Genomic DNA, 21,469 nt, shown 5'->3' with positions numbered 1-21,469 from the left:
ACTGCTCTAACCCGCGTCTCGTTGCCGCGGAGCAACCGAAAGCAAAATACAAACTAAACCAACCTCAGAATTTCTAAGAACCAAAGGAGGAGACAGAGACGGCCTAGCAACAGCCCGGAGCTCCCCCTCCACAGTGAAGGCGAAAGCCATTGCGCCTGTTTTTTTTCGTCTGCTCAACACTGTCAAAACTAAGTCTCTTCTACACTTTTCTATACAGGATGCTTGGGACTAGACAAAGAAATGCACAATTCTTATCACAACCATACGAGCACTACCATGGAAAGATGCAAGCATGATGTACACAGAGCGCCAACACTACCAATTACACAGCAAAGAATTCACAATAAGAAACATGCGTTCTCTCATTTACACAGCGGGCTGGAGAAAGGGTCAACTGGCTCACCAGGAATCGCCTCGGGAGGATTGTTGACAGGCTGGTGTGCGCGTGCGGGGTCATCAATCGGCTATAACCGTCATCCGACCGGGCGGCGTATTCCCAAACCATATCCCGTAGGGGCCCAGGCCAACCACACCCCCTAAGCAGGGGCGCAGCCAAAGAGGTTAAAAAAATTGCAGTTTTTTAACCTCCTTGGACGCGGCACCGTGACGTCTCTACCTATATGTGCGCGACTTCATGCGAGGTGGATTTTTTCCCCCCTCCCCTCGTTTCGGCTGCTTTGCAGGCAGCCGATGGTTTCGCTCCGTGGGCGGGGCTGGCCTGCGGCGCTGGGGAAGCTAACGCACATGTGGTAGAAGCTAACCTTTTGTACTTGAGCCCCTGATCTCTCCGCGCTCTTCTTGCGCACCTGCAAGTTGACGCTGACCTCCGATCGGGTTCCTAGATAAGCGCTCGACTCGGTGCTCGAAGTGCGGGCGCGGGGATGGACGCTTTCACGCGCATGTGGCAATTATACACGTTCCGGAAAGCGAACACCTTCATTGAAAGCTCATTCTACAGCACACAGAAGGGTATACAATTGAGTTGGGTGCTCTTTCACTTATACACACCTCAAAACACGATTCGGTGCTGCAGGTAAGGATTACAAGAAAGGCAGACAATTACCCATGACTACATTTACAAACTGTCCTACTCTTGCGAAATATTACAGCTGCATGAGCTGCTACATTTTGGCACTTTCATAAGTGCTATTACATTGAATTTCGTTAACCTTAACTTCATTGCATTATTCTTTATCAGGAACAGTGCCACTAAGGAAAACATTGACATTTTGTTAACAGCAATGGAAGGTGTGAATTGTTCTTGCAAGGGTGATACATTGATAAGGAAGACACCAGCTCAAACGTACACGTTTTACACTCGGTCATGAATTCTCCATAATTTGCACTGCTGGTCATAACAATTTAGGGAAACAATATCAAAAATATATACCAACCAAGGGCTAAGCAATATTGTACAGCAACTGAAGTACTTGATGAGTTTGATATATGTCTTCTGTACAGGGCTATTGACCACAGTCTCTTCACTGAAGCCATCAGGCCAAGTTTGATATCAGGAATCATGCGTGCTACCACTCACACTGTTGCCAATGTCGATTAGTTATTTTTAACAATTTATGCTTCATGCACACAGAGATGTTGCTGCATAAGATACGTTATTTATAAATAGACAGCTCCAGCAGGATCCGAATGGCGCTGATGCCCCCCCCCCCTCTGTAATCGGGAAGGCACACTAAATCGTTACTACTTAATTTGGCTCTGTCCATTATTCGACCGTAATCGCCACCAGCTTTTAACTCTAGGTCCCGCCCTTGCGACTGAACAGGAACATGTTAGTCGGGTCCGTGACGATCCCACCGCACTAGATGCAATTACCGAGTACGCCCTTGAAAACAGACTCTACAAATTGGTGTAGAAGCCTGTCAGACTTCCCCGTTCGGTAAACAATGTGAACGGTCTGCAGCGTGCACTGTTTTCAGTGTGAACTGTACATTTAAGTGTGAACTGCGCGTTTTGCTGCCACTGACTGACTTTAATGTGTTCATTTTGCGATTAGGACCCGAAGACTGCAACTGTGTTCATTGTGCGAGTTGTGACCTTCCCCTTTTCTCCTCATCCTTGCTCCCCCAGGGCCTCATGGCCTCTCATTTAATACAGTGTTACACTCGCTCAGATACGTATATTCTTTTCGCTGGGACATGAGTAGTTGCCCGTGAGCTTGAAGTCACGGTAGTCGCAGAAGAGATAAAACTAAGTAAAAAAGATATTTCCTTTGCGCACTATTTTTGCGATAGTGATCTCGGAGTCCAAATAGCGGCAAAAAATTGTCACTTTTAGAGATCCACTGATGGGTATAGATGAGCAGTTTGTGTCTGTTTACTTCGATGCATTTTTAGCTACCACATATATATATATATTTCTGTAGTGTCTGGCCTTTTAATTCGCCAGCATTGTGTCACAGCTCGCGCCTCAACTGTAAGCCACACACACGCAAAAAGTATACAAATGTATAAACAAGAAATAGCAGGAATAAAAATATAAATAGTACAACACAAGTTGCAAAACGCCGCCTCGCGTACTACAACGCTTCGTATTGAAAAACGTACCTTTCGCCCAGTTTCTGGACCTTTTGGACAATCCAGGTTGTGTTGGTGCACCCGCTCTACGTGTCCATGAAGGCGTTGACTGCTACTTCGTCAGATAGGTTCGCGCGGAACACAGACTTACGATTTGTTGACGCGAGGTCATCTCTGACGACCTCGATTGGCTGCTCGTGCTTATTCATGAAGCAGAAGTTATAAGCTTCGCGACCATAGCGTGAATGCGCGGGGGACGTGCGTGGCGCACACAATTATGAGAACGGACCCTGTGATGGGCAGTTCTGCGCGATTGCGAGGCACAGACGAGTATGGCGAATAAAACGCTCGCTGATGTTCGCAGCAGACGAGCGACCGACGTACGCGTGTGCTTTCGACCGAATGAGAGCAAACGTTCTGCGCTTCGGTAGGGAGTCCAAAGGACCACCCAAGACCAAAAAAAAAAAAAACACTTTTGCCTTCACTTTATTGGGAGTGCTTGCCTTCCGGAACGTAAACAATAACTACATATGTACGTGCAAAAGCATTCATCCGCGCGCGCACTTTGAGCAACGCGCCGAGCGCTAGCTTAACTAGGAAACGCATGGGAGACGAGCGACTGACGGCGCACAAGAGAGCGCGGAGAGCGAGCTTCATCTTCCCAGCGCGTACGCCAGGCTTGTGCTAGGAGCGAAACCATCGGCCGCCGCGAAGCAGCGCGATCACAAAAGATCAAAACAAATTTTTGTCTTCATTTTTATGAGAGTGTTTGCTTTCCGGGACTTGTATAATTGCCACATGTAGTACGTGAAAGCGTCCATCCGCGCGCGCGCACTTCGAGCACCGAACCGAGCACGATCGGAGGTCGTCAGCGTCAACTTGCAGGCGCGCAAGAAGAGCGCGGAGAGATCAGGGGCTCAGGTACAAAAGGTTAACTTCTATCACATGTGCGTCAGTTTCCCCAGCGCCGCAGGCCAGCCCCGCCCACGGAGCGAAACCATCGGCCGCCCGCAAAGCAGCCGCAACGAGGGGAGGGGGAAAAAGAAAAAATCCACCTCGCATGAAGTCGCGCACATATAGGTAGAGACGTCACGGTGCTGCGTCCAAGGAGGTTAAAAAATTGCAATTTTTTTAAACCTCATTTGCTGCGTCCCTGCTTAGGGGGTGTGGTCGGCCTGGGCCCCTACGGGACATGGTTTGGGAATACGCGACCGGGCGACTCCACAAAGGTGATGTCGGCAGAAACGGTACAATGTGTCCGTCCAAAACAGTCGGACATAGCGAAGGTGCTCGGGCCACGCCACGTATAAGCCGGGCGCGGTATTGCGACGTGCTCTAGGAATAATCCAGGTGCACAATTTCCACACTATGCTGGCGGCACATGACTAAGGTCATCACAGGCCAGGTGTCTCCCAACAATGGAAAACCCAATTAAATAACTAAAAACATCCCACTTCACACCTGCCAGTGACACTGCGGCTGATCATTTACAAGATCTTCGAGCCTACCAGACTGTATGGCCAAGGTGAGTCAAGACAATAACGCAACAATGCGCCTAACTGACTATTCGGGACCTCCGCCTTTAACCGTTCATACTCAATAACGGTGGCGATGTATTACACCACGAACCCCCAGTTGGCCTAGCGAGACACTCATCCCCGGAACCACCAGCAATACAAGCTGGTCCCTGTCCCCAGCGCCCGTTGCAAAGCAAGTCAACGTCACGGCGCTCCGCCTACCAAAGGCGGCCGAGAAACTGCTCGGAAAAAGGAATTGTCCTGCCAAAACCCTGGCTAGCTCTTCTAGCTCTTCGGGGTGAATACGTACGATACATGGCATTCCCACAGAAGGAATCGGTCGCATTAATCCGTAGAGATAAAAAGATCAAGCACTAGTTTGAATACTCTGCGTTGTGGAATGAGGTTACTCGAATTCAAGCATCTCCTTTAGCACCCGAGCGTGGGTTGCGCCAAAATCAACATCAAAATCGAACCCAGCACGAAAGCCCTATGTTCTCATGCTCGAAGCAAGGAAAACCTCGCGCTCTCGAGCTCCGCCGGCATCCACAAAACGAGGAGCCGGTCCGGCCGGCGGCCCGAATGCGGGCTCTCACCGGAACGTACACTGCACGCAACTAGCGTGCCTGGCGCGGCCAGCCGATTGCACAAGCAAAGCTCGCTACGGTATGGCAGCAAATGAGCAATCAAACGCTGCCCCACGTTGGGCGCCAGAGATGTGGGCATCATCCCATCCTATTCTTAACCCTAGCCATTAAGGAATAATAGAATAACGCGCCGTCGTTATTCTCACTGCTCTCGCGCAGCGCCGAACTGCCCTGCCGAGAGACTCTGCCAACAACGGGTTCGAGAGCGAGCCACGACTCTCGCCGCGAGTGTACGTTGTCAGTCACTTCACATGGAAGCGATACATTTCATAATACAGGGGTTTATTACGCGGGAAACCACGATACAAACACTACACTGCACTACGCACCTAGCCCCTGGGGCATACAGCCGTCAGCGTGTGCCCAGCCCGTAGTCGGGCAGCAATTAGCGTCCGCCGGCGTTGGCCGGCCGCAACGCTCGCTGACGTAGGGGAAGGGGGGGGGGCTCTCTGTGGCCGCCACACATTTCAAGCCAATGGACTCGACGCTCGTCCGCTGACCTCAGACGGCGCAAGCCGTCACATCGCGGACGCGGGGGCAACCCACCAATGAGTGGAATATGCCCGCGGAGACTCGCCGGGCATCCTAGATAAACGGACTGACGCAAATCAAGGCATGCGCAAATCGACACGGTGGGTGCCGTGACCAACGGGAGTGGGAAACAACGGCCAATGCAAGAAACGGCGAAAAGTGGCCGAAGGGCACTTACGTACCGTGCGATCGCTGCGCGTCCCAAGGGCGGTCTCTCCGGGGAGTCTCCTGCGCGCTTCCCCCGTCGCCTCGTAGGGAGAGGAGGGAGGCGCGCGAGGATCGCCCTTGCCCCACCAAGGAAGAGGACGTCGCTAGCGCCTCCTCGCCTCGATATGAGGGGCTTGGCCCCCACAACATATAAGGCGAACAATATGTACATGGGGGCCCCACAGACAACGCTTCACTCTCTGCTGCGCTACCAGCGCTCCCTCCCGCCGCTAAAGTACTGGACGCCCGTTGCTAGCGCCCTTCAGGAGGCAGTCACGAAGCGGTGAGCGAAATCTTGTTCCATCTCATCGCGTGATCCCGCAGGGACGCACATGCGTGCGTACCAAAGGTAGTCCGTTTTTATATATAACTTGTGCCTCGAAGTTAAACCTCCACATCAGTACCCAACATTGTTCCTGTAACCTCTGTCAACACAGGTTTTCTGAAGTCCTGGAGTATACCAGTCTTGCCCTGGCAGCGGCAGTCCATCCCAAGTTCAAGCTCTCCTGGATGGTAGAAGAGCGAAGAACGGCAACATTTCACCTTCTCGAGGAAGGGGGCGGAGTGCTGGAAGCATCTTCCAGTGAAAATCCAGCAACTGTTGACGGAAGTGACGAAGGCGACGAATTCTTCCAGCTGCCGCAAGCCTCTCCCGTATCCACCGAGGTGCAACAGTGGGTAAACGATCCAGGAACAAGTCTGAGCGAGCTGTCGAAGTTGCTCAAGATAAAGAAGATCTTCATACAGCGGAATACGGGAATTCCATCCAGCGCACCCACTGAACGTCTTTTTAGCAGAGGACGTGACGTATTCGCCATCAAGAGAGGGAAGCTCTCCGATTCCAACTTTGAAAAACAACTAATTTTATGCTACAATGATGTTAGCAAATAAATTCCTTACAGCGAGAGTGCAGCAACAAAAAAAAGTTCTATATGATGGATAGAGAACTTCCGTAATAAAAAAAATGAGGCGTACACGACAATTATTGATTTGGGCATGAGTGTGCATCATTTTAGGTTCCCCTCGTGTAGGCTTTACTACGTGTAATTTTTACTACCTGCATGTCTTCGTACGTTTCTATTAAATGAGCCAGATCTTGTTAGCTATTGCTTAGTTTTACACCGTAACGAAAAGTAACGACGTTACGTTTTTTGCAGTGACTGTAACTGTAACTAGTTACTTTTGGAAAATTCGTAAATGTAACTGTAACAGAGTTACTTTTTTCGGCTAGGTAACTGTAACCGTAACACTGACTTTTTTTCGGTAACGTGCCCATGACTGCAACATTGCCACCGTTGTTAGTGATGGCCTGGAAAGAATCACGCCAAAGCAGGAGGCACCGACCAGTCCAGGTGATACACTGTACTTCGTTTCGCCAACTTCCGCATCGTTGTAAAAATTGTGCTGGTAATCAATAAACAGCTAGAGCACAGCGCTGTACCACGCGCTGATAAGGGCAGCAAATGTAGCGCGAACAATGGTGTTCCACATAAACCTTGCCCACAGCTACTGTCACCACCAATTTGGTTGTTGTTGCACATATGTGTTGTTGCACATATGTGTTGTTGCACATATGTGCAACAACACTATGTGCAACACTGTGTGCAACAACACAACATCAATATGTTTTGTTACACATAATTACAAACGTCATGTTAGTAGGGCTGCTTCTGGTTATAGCAGCAGCTGTCCAACAGCCTACCACTGCAAGTGATGAAGAACTACCCAACCATGTGATGTTTTTTGTCCAAAAAGAAAGAAGCACTCAGGCCTTCATTTCCTTTCGCGAGTCATTGCTTTTGCTTTCATCATTAAAAATCGGGTGATGCGACTTGAAAATTATTTCTGATAGGCATTGTTGACTGCGCCCGGTCTGGGAACAATTTTTTTTGCTGTGAGTCAAAGAAATAAATGTCTCGCACCTTTGATTTATAGTTCTGAAATTGCAGGTCTCACAAATGTCTGCATGTGCCATTACATTATTTCAAATTGACAACTTGTTTGGTCTCCTCTTTGGGCCTCATTGTGCAAAGCCCACCTGTTAAAGGGGTCATGCAGACAAAATATGTGTGTTTCATTAAAATGTTTAGTATTTTCTGAAAAATTACAATTGAGGCCAAAATGTTTATTCTTCTGCTAAGGCGTGTGTTTCGTGATGTCTGTGATGACGTAACTGGACCAGGTAATAGCGTCCTCGATAGACACACACCGGTGTTTCCCCCAAACCAGCGCTGTGCACAGTGCCCCACGACGGTGCGCACCGGCACAAAGCTTTGCTCGAGGAAAGAAAGAGTGGTTCTACGCCATCTACGGTTCGTATCCATCTTTTGGGCTACAAGAGCAACTCGTGAAAGCGTTGATGTGCCAAAAAAGCAGCTCAGTATTACACAGCGCTGCTACAAACTGATATTTATTGAAAGCAACTACACAACCTATATATATCCCGCACACTTGCGCGACAACGTACTCATAATGAACACCCACCAACAAGCCGCTTCTGGTCATCTGAGAGCCACATTAACGCGACTGCCTGCAGTCACGGACTTCCCTCGAGCTATGACAATATATGGCCCTTCCCGGTCTAGGTACTCTAGCGATGCGCGATACCGCATTCGAACAAAACGAATGCGAAACTCCAATATTTACTCCTACTGGCGGGCGCATGCAGACTTTTTTGCAGTAAGCGAAATTCCTGCATAACACATAATGTTCGTGCACTCATATGAATTTCGTGGCCGTTATTACCGCCCGGTCTGATGAATTCGCAAGGCATAAAGTTGGGCTAGTTGGTTATCTGACTGCATTTTTCTAGCGAAAAATAGACGCGGACGAAAAAAAGTACACAGGACACTAGCGAGTGTTCTGTGTACTTCTTCTTCGTCCGCGTCTATTTTTCGCTAGTAAAATGAATTCCCAAGCAACGGGTCCTTGGAAATATTGATATACAGCCGTTTTCCATCTTTATATGAGTGCATCAACGTGCTGCCGCTGCAGCAGACGGTCCTGCAGATGGCGGAGAAAACTGCTTCACCAACGCCATTCGTTATGCATCTCGGGATTGTACCGCTGCACTCCGTTGTTTCTCGCGGTGCACGACGATGCAACCAAAAATTGCCCCGCGACAGCGCATCCCGGTTTATTGGGGACAGATTGTGCGCACTGGTGCAGTTTATTGAAGATGAAAAGGCGCACTGGTGTGACCCGGTGCACAGCAGTACGGTTTATCGAGGATGTCATAACTGTTCAAGTAAATGTTAGTGCGCTATTTAGTCTGCAACTGCAAAACGCTTTGTTTACCATCAGTCCTCCTAGATGGTGCCACCATATACCGTCAAGACCTCTGTGCGCAACCGCTTTGTTTGCGACCGTATTTGCACCTGGCTTGTTTTTGCTATGGTTTGTAGTGATTGTTTAGTGAAACATTGGGTATGCTCGACAAACAGTCATGGAATACCATGTCGCTTACGCCAATCGGCCAGCGTAGTGTGAGACAACCCTAAAGCGCCGGACTGCTGTACAGCTATAAGAAGCATAGTGCGCACAGTACCAACAGCCGCATGCACTTGTGCTTCTGTGCTTATGGGTAATTTCGTAACTTCTATTGTTTACTCCACCATTCTTACTGCTATAAAACGAATATGCTTTAAATTTAAATGCAAATAGCTTGTTCTGCAAGCCATGCCTAACTGGCGTTTGCTTTTGCTGGCCTCAGCCAATCGCACAGCTGGGCATATGACGTCATAGGTTATAGCGTGGGAAAGAGGGTCGCATGGCCATTCTTATTTTTAATAATATAGCATGATTTAGTGAAGTTTGTTTTAAAGGTGGTGTCAGTGTTATTCTAATAAGGCAATCTTTCAAATCAACCAAACTTGCATTTTGTCTGCATGAACTCTTTATTACGCTGCATAAAGTAGCAAACTCTGCATCATTACAATATGATGCGTAGTATGTGGTAGCATTAGCAATGCTCTATTATCGGGACTCTTTCTAACAAATGAGCATTTTTCTTTGATATATAATTCTTCGGTAGTCATGTAGGTAGCAAATTCTCTATTGAAAATGGTACCAGACATGAAGGAAGAAAGGCCTCTCTATAAATATTTATGTATATGTTTACACCCAGTATGCAAAAATTCATTCTGATTATATTTCTTAGAATTGCATACAAGGGTTTGTTTGACTACTTATGCATATTGATACTAACATATCTTCTTACAGGCTGCAGGAGGTGTACTAATGGAGTATCCAGGTCAACATGCTAACGACATGTTGCTGTGAAGAGTTCCTTCTTATTTGTTTACTCATGTGTTTTCTTTTCAGCGTCTGGCAATTCCCGGCTGTGTTATCTGTCTTCAAAGGTGAGCGTGTTATCATCGTTTTCGTATGCTGCGCAAGCTATTTTGTTTGATAGAAAGAGTCGGCACTAGGCTAGAATGTTCTTCGTTGATCACCAGTATTCTCAACCTCATCGGACACTAACGTGGCTATCTGGGCGTGTTGGTTTAACATGATTAGGAGAAGACAGCGCGGTTTACACACGGACACAGGGGAGAGTACTTGACACACACGAGCGCTGAACCAACAGTTTTAATGAAAAAAAGACACACCTATATATACGCACTGCAGTCACGCTTATCTGGGCTTTTATACACGGCGCATGCGCAGAAAGTCTAATTCTTTTGCAGTAAGGGCTAGTGACGGTGAACTAACGCATGCTTGCCCAAGCCTGTGGATTAATTCAGCTTCAATTATCTCCCGTGTGATACGGTCTGAGCATTTCTTTACGACAGAAGTTCTATCAAAGAACGGCACACATCCGCACGTGTGGCAGTGCTGCGCTAAATATCCATCGATCACTTTCTTTTCGCGTGCGTTGTTTACCTTATTTGCATGTTCCCTTAACCTGTCCTTCAGACATCTTCCGGTTTGCCCTACGTAAAATCTTTTGCAGCGGAGAAGAATTTTGTAAACGACCCCTTCCACGCATTCAACATATGCCTTCCTGTGCTTAGTGTTCCAGTGCCTTCCCCGCATGGCCTCTGGGTCGCTCAATCTGCACAGCTTCAAAAGCTTGTTTGGGGCGGAGAAAACGACCTTCACATTTGAACGCTGGGCCATTTTCCTCAAGTTATGGGAAAGTTGGTGCATGTAGGGGATCACCGCAACCTTCTGCCGGCCCTCCATAGGATCAGCACGAGGCTGAGTTTTCCCACGCAGTCCTCCGAGTAACCCTTCTGGAACGGAGGAGAGCACCGGCGCCGGGTAGCCAGCGCTCTGCAGGCGTTCCACCTGGCCGTAGAAGCTGGCGGAAGTAAGGTGCGGACATGACTTTTCAAGGGCGTTCTTGAAGCACAGAGTGACTATTCCCCTTTTCACAATCTTCGAATGGGCGGAGTTGTATGGTAGAAGGGGTTTCTTGGCCCGCGGTTCATAGCACCAGCAGACACCATCATTGCGAAATGTAATCCGGATATCTAAAAATTGCTATTGCCCCCCCCCCCCCACCGGAAGTTCGTACGTCAGGTCAAGTGGATGCCAACCCTCTCGAAACACAGTTAGGACATTCGCACGGTCTTGTATAATAAAAATTTCTGGCCTGGTAGCCAGAATTGCGGTCTGCAAGTCACAAGCCCATTTCGGGACAGTGAGAAAATTTGTCATTTAGGGTGCACAGCGGTATAAGCGACTAAAGCCAGGTAAATGAGTTTGCTGAGCAACTTGAGCGTACGTGTTGCAGTTGAAATTTAGAACAGAATTTTTTTGGCTGGGGCGTGAGAAATGTAAACCTGCCTTATACTGTCACAAATCTTAAAATTTATTGCTTCCGCATGGTACACTAATAACTACTGAGTCAGTTGCAGTTTTGCTTGTTTACACATCGCTTGCCGTAAGGAAGACAAATCACTTGTACCAATCTTAGCGTGGAGAAAAAACTATTAGCACTTGAAGCCTGCTGTAAAGAAAAAGGTGAGACATAGGCGAAAGTCGACAATAAGCTGTTTTGAAATGGCACTTTGTTACCCCAGTGGGAATAGAATGGCTACTTAGAGGTAGTTTTAAAGGGGGAGAAGACCAATGACTAGATGATGGTGAGAAATAATTTGGTGGCAGAGAATGTACTCCGACAATGCAGAATAGGAGCAGTTGGAACTCGATGGAAGAGGCCATCATTCTGCAATGGACATAAAGTGGGCTAATGAGGACGATGGCGAAATGTGATAGCACTCACAATATGAAGGGGCTGTTTCCATACAAAGAATGTAAGGTGCCTGGTGAGGACGTAAACTTGCATTAAATCGAGCAAGGCCAGCTGGCCTTCCTCGATTTTCAGATCCAAACTAGATCCCCATGGACTGTCTGAGATGCTGTTCGGTATGCTACCTGTATTCCTATGGGGCTCCGTGCCCGACGAGTGGCAGCAGACGATCGGACATCTAAACTGAGGAGGTCCAGAATTGGCAAAACTGGTAGAAGTGCTCGCATATATTATAGAATGTAACGCGTATCAGGAGAGGGTAGTTTATTCTACGTATAGACGCAGTAATATTCCCAGCTGGGGTAGACCACTCTCAACGTTGTGGAAAATTACGTGTGAAAGGAAGTACAAAGTACACAAGAACGAGTATTCGCTGTGATAGTATTTACAATTTACAACATAATCAACTGCTCCATAATTACAGATGTGCTAATATCAAATTTAGGATTGCTAATCAAATACAAATATTGAAGACTAACTGCGAATCAAATATTTTCAACCACAAATATATTTGCTTTGTGTGTATAGAGCTAAAACAAAGCTGAAAAATATCTTAGTCAGTCAGGACTGAACACACCTGAGTATCAAGTTTAATGGTACGACGACAAGATGGCAATGCAGTGAAACAAAAATCTAGCATGCATTGGAATGAAGAGATGCGGGTTTGTTCCACAACTGGCTATGAATACAGACTGCAGTCCCTCCAGTCATTGAAAAAAAATTACACCATCTTCCCGTGGGGAACCCTGATGAGGATGCGAAGCTTCATGGGGGTTCCATGTGGTTCCATTGTGTTGCCGTTATGTTGAGTGATCTGGTATTTAGCAGCGCCAGAGGGAATTCCGTGCCCGGGTCCACACCGGTGGCAGAGGCACGCAAGTACTGTTGTGTTTCGGTGAGTAGGTGGTGGTTCTCGAGGCGCAGAAACTCGTCCATCACGTTCTTGTCGATGTTGTCGTCTCTGTGGTAGAATCGGTAGTCTCTGTCAGCGTTGGTGAGGTAAAGGTTGACGTTGGTGCACCGGCTGAAAGCAACGTACACGCCCTCCTCTTCGCAGCCTTGTCTTCTTCTCCTTCTTCTTCAGCGGTTCCTCTACGGGAAGATGACGACGGTGGTTGAACGCGAATCTATCTCGTAATGGATTCTTTGGTTGGCCAATCCCTACGGGCATCCTGCCACAATCATCATCAGACGCACTGCGGACGGGGCGAGAGCAACGTACACGCCCTCCTCTTCGCAGCTTTGTCTTCTCCTCCTCCTTCTTCTTCAGTGGTTCCCCTACCGGAAGATGACGACGGTGGTTGAACGCGAAGCTATCTCGTGATGGATTCTTTGGTTGGCCAGTCCCTAGGGGCATCCTGCAACAATCATCATCAGAGGCGCTGCGGACCGGGCACGGACGCGGGACATCCCCCCGAGCAAGAGATGCTTCGCATCTGAACGGACCCTTGTTATGCGTGTTAGTGGCTGGTATTACCCGACTGCGAGCCAACGAGTAATTCTTGATTCTTCAATTCTCCTGCCACATCAATAGTGAAATTCTGCGTATAAAGTTTACCACACTACCCTTACACTTCGGCAAACATACACCAGCGTTGGAATGCTCATGTTTTGTGCATGTCATGTTTTCAACTTTTTTGCTCAGCTTTAACGTCGCGCAAACAAGCCAACCCTCGGGGGCAGGTCGTGCAGTGAAGCTTTAAAGTTTGTATGTCGTGTGACAGAGCCAACTTTAACTGCTCTAATATTGATCCATCTTTTTGGAAAGTATACCCAAGATTATCACGCGTTTCTGATCTGCGGTAAGGAAACAAACTATTCAGAACACTCTCTTGGAATGTAATTGCATCTATCTATATCCAAAAAATAAAATGTTCGCATTCCTGGAGCCCTGGAGTTGTGCACGCAGAAGGAAAAAAAGAAAGGAAAGAACAGTATCCAGATATATTTAGCAGGGAACAGTCCGGTTGATTACCCTACACCGACAAATTACACGCGAAAACCGGCCGGCATGACACAGCCGTTTCGTGCACTTCTTTGAACTGCGCCGTGGTCAATCGGGTTTTCTTTCGTGAATGTGTGCAACCAAATGAAGCTGAAACAGATTCACTGCAGCTGATCCGCCACTATATAAATTATGCATCCTACCAATTTTAACGATGATGCTGTTTAACTTGGTCGTTAATTAGGCCGGCGAACATGTGCAGCAAAACCCTGCCCAGCAATTACGCCATCGCGAGCGCCGGCGCCAACAAGCGATGAGCGAGCCCCCCACCGCGACGCGTTATTTACCGGTGAAGGCGCGATGAACGATTTGCCCTGCCACGTTGTGCCATCGGATGACGATGACGAAATGACTCGTACTGAAAACAAAACAACACATTGTATACAGTCAGAACAAAACCTGATTTTCGGATTTTTTTTAATCTAACGAAGAAATTCAGGTTCCCGCTCAGGTGCCCATACGGCTGAATGCTTTTGTAAACTCGGGCTAACGAAAAAGATTCAGCGCCATTCTAGATTTAGTAGTCTTTCCATAAACATACACATAAATAGGTGCAATTTCTAATGTGTTTCGTTGCAATGCCACGAAGAATATTTCAGCATGCCAGGAAAAGAAAAAAAATTACAGCATCTCCACGAAGGGAACTATGTGGTGATGCAAAGCATGGGGGTTCCGTGTAGGTTTCACACCAGAGTAGAACCGGCGCAGGCGGTGTCTAGGAGCAGACTGAACACCGGGCAGCGCGCGCACCTGCTTTTATACAGCTTGAGGAGAGGATAATGAAGGAGAGACGCGCATGCGCAGTGGGGGTGTGGACGGTGCAAACACAAGGGAGGGACATAGCCCCGTCCATGAGATGGCTCCTGGAGCGACAGTGTCGCCGTTGTCTTCCTGGGCCGGCACGAGACAAGCACGCTTCCCCTTTAAGGGCTCCTGGAGCGACAGTGTTGCCGGTGTCTTCCTGAGCCGGCACGAGACGAGCCGAGCGGCGAGGAGGAGGACGGCGTTATTACAGCTGGCGTGGAGAGGGTTACAGGGAGGAGAGGTGGACGCCGGACAACGGAGGGACAAGGCGAGCTCAGAAGATGCTTTGCATCTAAAAAAAACCAGGTATAGTTTCGTTTTAACGGAGCTCCACGGGACAAACTAGCTCTACGCGGTCGCTGCAATTACGATGTCATGGTATCTGTTGTGGTGCGCCTCCTTTCAGACGTCTGTAGAGTCAACTGCTTGTAAAACCACAGACCCGATATTACGAAGCTCTCTATTTAATCTAATACTTCCCGGGGACTTCGTTACATCGGGTTTTAACTGTACTTTATTGGCCGAGTGCTAATTGCCTTTTGTTGGTCTAACAACGACACTACACAGAAAACTCGGTCGAGGCATAAACACGCGTGAACTTACCCGGACCAGAGTCCTTCAATAAGCAGAGTCCTTCAATGCTTTTCTGATCACGAAACTCCGGCCGAAGTTTCATTCAGGGACAAAAGCTGCCGCTAGGATCGCCCCTGTTAACGTGAAGGCTTCGCCGGCGGGCGATGACGCTTGCGAGCCGGCTGTTTCTCCGTCGGCAACGCGCGCTTTCATCTGCTCTTCATTTCCACCTGTAAAAACGCGAGCGAAGTGTGCATGTTTTTGAGTCAGTTGTTGTCGCGTAGCTCAGCTGTGAAATTGAGGCAAGACCACGGGTGTTACTGAGGCGTATATGTTGCAGCGTTCGTTCGTTGCGGCAGGCACCGCTACGTTCTCGCTTTGACAAGGCGGACATCTGACGTTTTCAATTTTTGACTAGCCTTTGCAGCCGCCTTGCATGAGTTGAGTTAACTAGCGCCAGAATTAAATGCGTATTCAGCCCTGGGCGACATGCTGCGCTGAGCAAATAGGTGGGCAAACATACAGCACGTTGGGTTAGCGCTGTGTTTGCGCTATTTTATGTTTATGTATTTATTTTATGTAATGCAAAAAAATATTCGAGATGCGGAAAGTGAACGTGGACCGCAGGAAAAAAAAAAACGCTCACAAAATGGAAGCAGCATAATGGGCGCGCGGAGGGGCCAGGGTAGGAGTAAATGCTACAGCCTTGAGCGACTTTCTCGGCTGTCCTCATAGGCATAGGGTGTCAACAGATAAAAACTCGCCCGCTCAGTGCCTGTCACACCCCTCCCACCCAAACGGCAAGTTAAAAAACATTGATTGATTGATTGATTATGAGGTTTAACGTGCGACGCTACACCGGCAATGAGGCACGCACCGTAGTGTAGCCCTCCGGATTAATTTCAACCACTCAGGTATCTCAAACTTGCGCCGAAATCTGGAACACACAAGCGTTTTCTCTTTTCGCCTCCATCAGAAAGCGCCTGGGAACCCGGGTCTTTGGACTTATCAGCACAACGCCTTAGCCCCTGGGCAAGCAGGGCGGTCAAGTTAAAAAGATATATGTATGCAGGCAAAGATAGCCATGCTACGGTTTCCAAATTCAAAATGTCTGATTGGATAACCAAAATCACAGTAGCTGCAGTCCCATCGTTGTTCAACGCTGAACGCGACGACATTTTGCAGACGGATTTTCTCGTTGTGAGCGCGACCGTGGCTTGGGCTTCGTAAAATACGCCGGCAGGTTTTCAAATATCCGCGGGGTATGGCATCGACTCGGAGCTTGAGCTTCTCGCGCTTCAGAAGCACAGATTGCCCACTTATTTTGCACTCATCGGCTCGAATAATGTCCGTAGGGTCGAAATGTTTCTCGCACACACGAACGGCCTTCGAATCGAAGCTGAAAGCGTCCGTCTCCTGTCGTGGAATGGCTCGCTTCCACCTGTCGCGTTGTTCGCGGTCGCTTGGGAGGCAGAACAGCGAAGCCTTTTCCGTTGTACTCCGATAGCCAGAGCGTCAACCAGGTACACAGCACGTCAGAGGCATGGTAGTTCACATAGTTTGCACTTCGTGATTAGTGCAGAAAGCTATATCACACAACAAACACCAGCATGCTCGCGCTCCAACGCACTGCAAATGCGGCCGCCGCCGTCCAAGCCGCCTTCACCGGACTCGTAGCGCCACCGCGCAGGAGCTTTGGTCCCCATATGAAGCTCTCCCATAGCGTTACGGAGAAGTTTTGTGACCAGAAAAGCATTGAAGGACTCAGGCCGGACCAAGAATAAACTAGGTGGGGCCGCCAGTGTCGCTGTTTGCCCAGTCTTGGCGACACTAGTGCGGAGCTGCCCCCCTAGTGCAATGCGGCCCCGGCAACTTGCTGCGCTTTGTATTTTGGTGGTGGCATGATGACGAAATATGTGAAGCAGTATTTACATCGCATCGCCGCCTGGCCATGCAAAGGGGAATTCGAATCAAGCTCTTGCTGTCAAACTTACTGGACTACTGGCGCGAAATTTTCGTGTTATATATTTTTTTCGCTGCTATGGGTGCCTACCACTGATCTCCACTTAGTTGCTGGATGGCGCTTCGCCGCTGTCGCGGCCGGGCGCGCGCACGGCCACCGGAAGTTCAGCGGCTCGTCCCGGAAGTCGGGCGTCTGCTATGCTTTTCAACCGCTGATAAGCATCCCGATTGGCGGATTTTGGCATTTTGTTCTCACTCTATTGCATTTTGGCTATACACATTGCGTTCAGATCGCAACATATGCTATACCGAAATATGCGACGTTAATATGAAGCAGAATTTAATTGCAAAGGAGAACGAAAATGTCACTTGGGTCTTGGTTTGAGAGACGACGCAGCTCTAACGGGATTTATGCTAGAAATTTATGCTAGGGATTTATGCTAGAAAGAAAACAACGTGGGCACGGCGACAGGCTGTAGCCGAGTTCGTGCGCCCGTTCTGTCAAAACAGTTGTCAGTAAAGTGGTCACTGCAGAGCCTGCCTGGGGATGGAGAGCTAGTTACACGGGCACAGTTAACCACGGTTAAGCAAACCGCGGTTAGACAAAACCGCAGTTTGCTGCGTTACACGGCAGACGAAACTGCGCTTACGTCGCTAACCATGGTTAGCGCAAACTGAGCTTGGCACCTCAGTTCGGTTACGCTAACCGCACTTTCTGCAGCCGCAGTGCTCAAAATCGCACAATTCAGTTCGGACGCAAGTGGCGGCGCATCAGCGGAGGCGAAAAAAAAAATCACCTGGCGTTCGGAAGAGACAAAGGTTCTCAAATAGCGGGCGCCCAAAAGCTGTCCCCAAGACGCGCTTACGTTCTTTGCATCGCTCTCGCAATCAGCGCGACTTCCCGTCAGCAGCGGCTCGTTTCCCGATCCGCCCGATCAACTACGACAAACGCCGTGCTAAATTTGTAAATTCCGCGCGTCGTCCGCCAGAAATGGATATAGCAGGCAATCTTGAAGCGTTTTCATGAAAAGCACACGGAAACGATCGGCGCGCGCGTCGGCCGTGCCTGTAAACACGCCGGCGCGCCTGCCCGCACGGCACTGCTTGCGGCCCGAACCGTCCCAGACCACGGCAGCAACAGCTTATCGCATCGCCGCTCTTCGAAATCAATCTGATCGCGGAAAAGAACTTCCGCATTCGAGAAAATGGATGTTAGTGCGGTGAAAAATTGTGCTATGGATTGTAATTCGCAGTTGTAGAGATAGCGGTGGTCAAATATCTACCGCGATGCTGAGATGAAAGTTCCCAACACCGAACAGACCTAAGCAAACCAAGACGGTTGCGAGCTTTGGGGAAGCCCCTCTTCTCGCCACGCACGAGTGCGTTGCGTTTGTGTCAGAAGCGAATGCTTTAACGATATTTCTTGTTGTCTACACTGCTTCTCTTTTTTTTATCGTGAAGTTAAAAGTGTGGTAATTTATTTTTGTTGCGCTCATAATCAAGTGACTGCGGTTACCAAACTTGCAATTTCGCGTGCAACATCCAAAACCGCAGTTGGCGATAACCGCGGTTAAAGTTTAGTATCCACGGTTAAACTTAACTGCGGTTACTTTCGCCATGTAACTAGGGCATAAGTTTGCCACCCAATGCAGGTATAAATCCGGCTTAGAGCGAGGGAATCTGCGTAACAAGAGCCCCAGCTTAAAAACGACACTGATATGACATTTGCGTTTCGCTGCGTATCACGCACGTCGTTCAGAATATTGTAATACTTCCAAGTAGAACGTCTTCCCAGACGACTTCTCTGGTCTGCTTGTGCAGTTTACGGCGCAACAAGCAGGCATTTTTGGCGGAATGCGTGCGAAACCAGCCCATGCGTAGCATGCGCTATGCTGGAACGGCCCGACTTCCGGGACGAGCGCTCGAACTTCCGGCGGCCGTGCGCCGGAGAGCTCGAAGCGCCATCCAGCAACTCTGGTGGAGATCAGTGGTGCCTACCAGCCCGCTAACCTTAGAGTGGAATGTTAGATGGTCGATCGCAGCGTAAATAATTGTTTGCAGCCTCATTTATTGGTATCAGTTCCGGTTCCGGTCAGTTTCGGTTTCGGTCTTTGATACGCGCGCGGGCGCGTCCAGACGGTAGTGGTCGCACGCGGCCGGGCAGAATGACCCTAGCCCTAAAACTGTGTAGTGATGCACAGGGCGAAGCAGCGCGCGCCAACAGCAGCCATCGCTTTGGCTACGTCAGGGGAGCCCTGACGTCGATAGTTTGGCTGAAGGAGCAATGCCGATGTCAAAACGTATCCGCTCTAAGCTTTCTGCAGCGTGAGAAGGAGATTAACATTGATTTAACATATGTTATACCAGGACTCTGGTTATACTTAGCGGTTACGGCTGAAACTCCGTGGGAGTTATCTCCACATACAAGTGAAGCTTTTTACGTAGTCGTCTCAGCTTTGAAATTTCCTGTCAGTACTCCTCACCAGCTCTTTGGCTTTGATGCTGCAGTTGTGCACGCATGAAAGAAAAGGGGCGTGTGCATTGTCATCGTATACACGTCATAGGTCAGGGCATATATCTATGAAAGCAATCTGGCCGCGCGTGCAGCTTAATTTTATCGTCGGAACCATAGATGGGGTGTGTCAGCAAACATTTTCACCGTTGATCCGTCCCCACACGACAGATCAAAGTACGTGGCTGCGTTGGTGCTACCTTCACTGGTCCATTGCCGGTGGTGACATCGCCGAAACGCGGCTCGCCGCATTGTCAGTGCACCCATTACATGCCACTTCGATGGCTCATATATGACTCCAGACGCCGCTTGTGGGCGTAGGTTTGCGACAAATGCTGTGTGGTGAACCTCTAAAGGTCCAGCAAGGCGTACGCATGGGGCCGATCGAGTCTCAGTTAAGTTAGCGACGGACAAGGATGAGATGCCCACCAATTAATCTTCAATAATTAATCTCCAACAATTAATCTGCAATTAGCGCCTACGCCTGTTCCACCCATATGTCGCACCTTTAAATGCTTGTTGCTTAAATCACTGCAGATTTGCAGAAAGATATTGTCATGTGAATGTCTTGCAAGACACATGTTGTGTAGATATTTGTGCTAGGATGATATGAACCAGGCCGGCTTTAAAAAAAGAAAAACAGAGAAAACATAGAATTCAATACGCTTTAGGCTTGCTAACAGTGGGAGGCAGTTTGGTTTTGACGAGAGCTAGCCAGCATGTTTCGATACTGTTGCAAAGGGTGAAAAAATGAATAGATCTTCTACAGCTTCAACCCTGTGAATTAACAAAGAATTGTTGTGCTCTGTAAACATGTATGTTTACAGAGCACAACAAATATAAGGAGCTAGGAAAATAACTCCAAGCCTTGCTTTGTAGGGTTATAATGAACGTGTTGGTACAAAATTAGACTATTAGGAATTACTTGGTGTCTGGCTACCCAGGAAACGTGCACTTGCTTAGATTTATTAATACACAATTTCTTGTTCATGCATGGCACTGCGTACGAAAGTTACTATAACTTCTGCATGGAGTGATCTCCTGGGCTTTTACCTCCACAGCTTTTACTGAATCATGCACAGTATTCTTGGAACAGACATAAAGGAAAGAGTATTTGGTAGGCAGCTCATTTATATGAATATAAGACACAAATGCAGTAGGGTTCTTAAAGCTTAGCTTGGTGGGGGGTAAATGAATTGGTCGATTCCTCATTTTTTAAAGGAAGTTACCTCAACAAGCGTTTGAGAAGGGTGCTGAGCTGCAAAAATAAGGAGCTCGTGTCCAACCCGGCCAGCTAGACCTAACCAGTCAATCCATGCACATGGAAGGGGACTCGTAAAAACCTATGCAGAATTTAAGAGCACTAAATGTATTTAATGTCAATACTAATACCAATCCAAAGTAGAAGCCCATAGACTGAGGTGTTGCACTACTGAACACGAGGCAGAAGGTTTCCTGGGCATGCCAGTTTTTGTGAAGGAGGCGGAAAACACAGCTGTCCGTGAGTAAGTGATCTTGCTGTTGAGTGAACACTTCCAGGTGGTATAAGTTCATTCATTGCCCTCCACCATGGCATGGCTCATATTCATGGTGCTGCCTCAGAACTTTATACTACAAACTTATCTTTCAGGTCTTAGCACTAGAAACATTTAAATGAAACATTTCTGACATTGTATAACTGTTCTTGGTTAATTATTCATTACATAATGGGCACTATAGCAGTGTTGTTGAAAAAGAGCTGCAGCTAAATTCTAAAACCTAATGGTTGTACACTAGTGTCATGTTACAAGTAAATCGAAAATGAAATAGTTATATCCTTTCGTTCCCGAGCTGTGCAAGTTGTACCTGCCCATGAACCTTCAAATGCTCTTTAGTCTCATTGCCAACACATGAGCCATACATGCGCTACTGTTCCCAA

At 48.3% G+C, this 21,469-nt stretch overlaps 1 pseudogene; it reads left to right on the top strand.

Annotated features, from left to right (window-relative positions):
• LOC144180660 (uncharacterized) overlaps positions 1-6,640 on the top strand; it is a 14,298-nt pseudogene extending 7,658 nt beyond the window's left edge.
• Positions 6,641-21,469: the final 14,829 nt, after the last annotated feature.

The sequence above is a fragment of the Haemaphysalis longicornis genome, unplaced genomic scaffold (genome assembly GCF_048455015.1).
Source record: "Haemaphysalis longicornis isolate Haplotype H1 unplaced genomic scaffold, Haemaphysalis longicornis Haplotype H1 scaffold_4, whole genome shotgun sequence".
In the NCBI taxonomy this organism is placed as follows: domain Eukaryota; kingdom Metazoa; phylum Arthropoda; class Arachnida; order Ixodida; family Ixodidae; genus Haemaphysalis; species Haemaphysalis longicornis.
The sequence above is the reverse complement of the archived record's forward strand: the minus strand, read 5'-3'. Positions and strand labels throughout refer to the sequence as shown.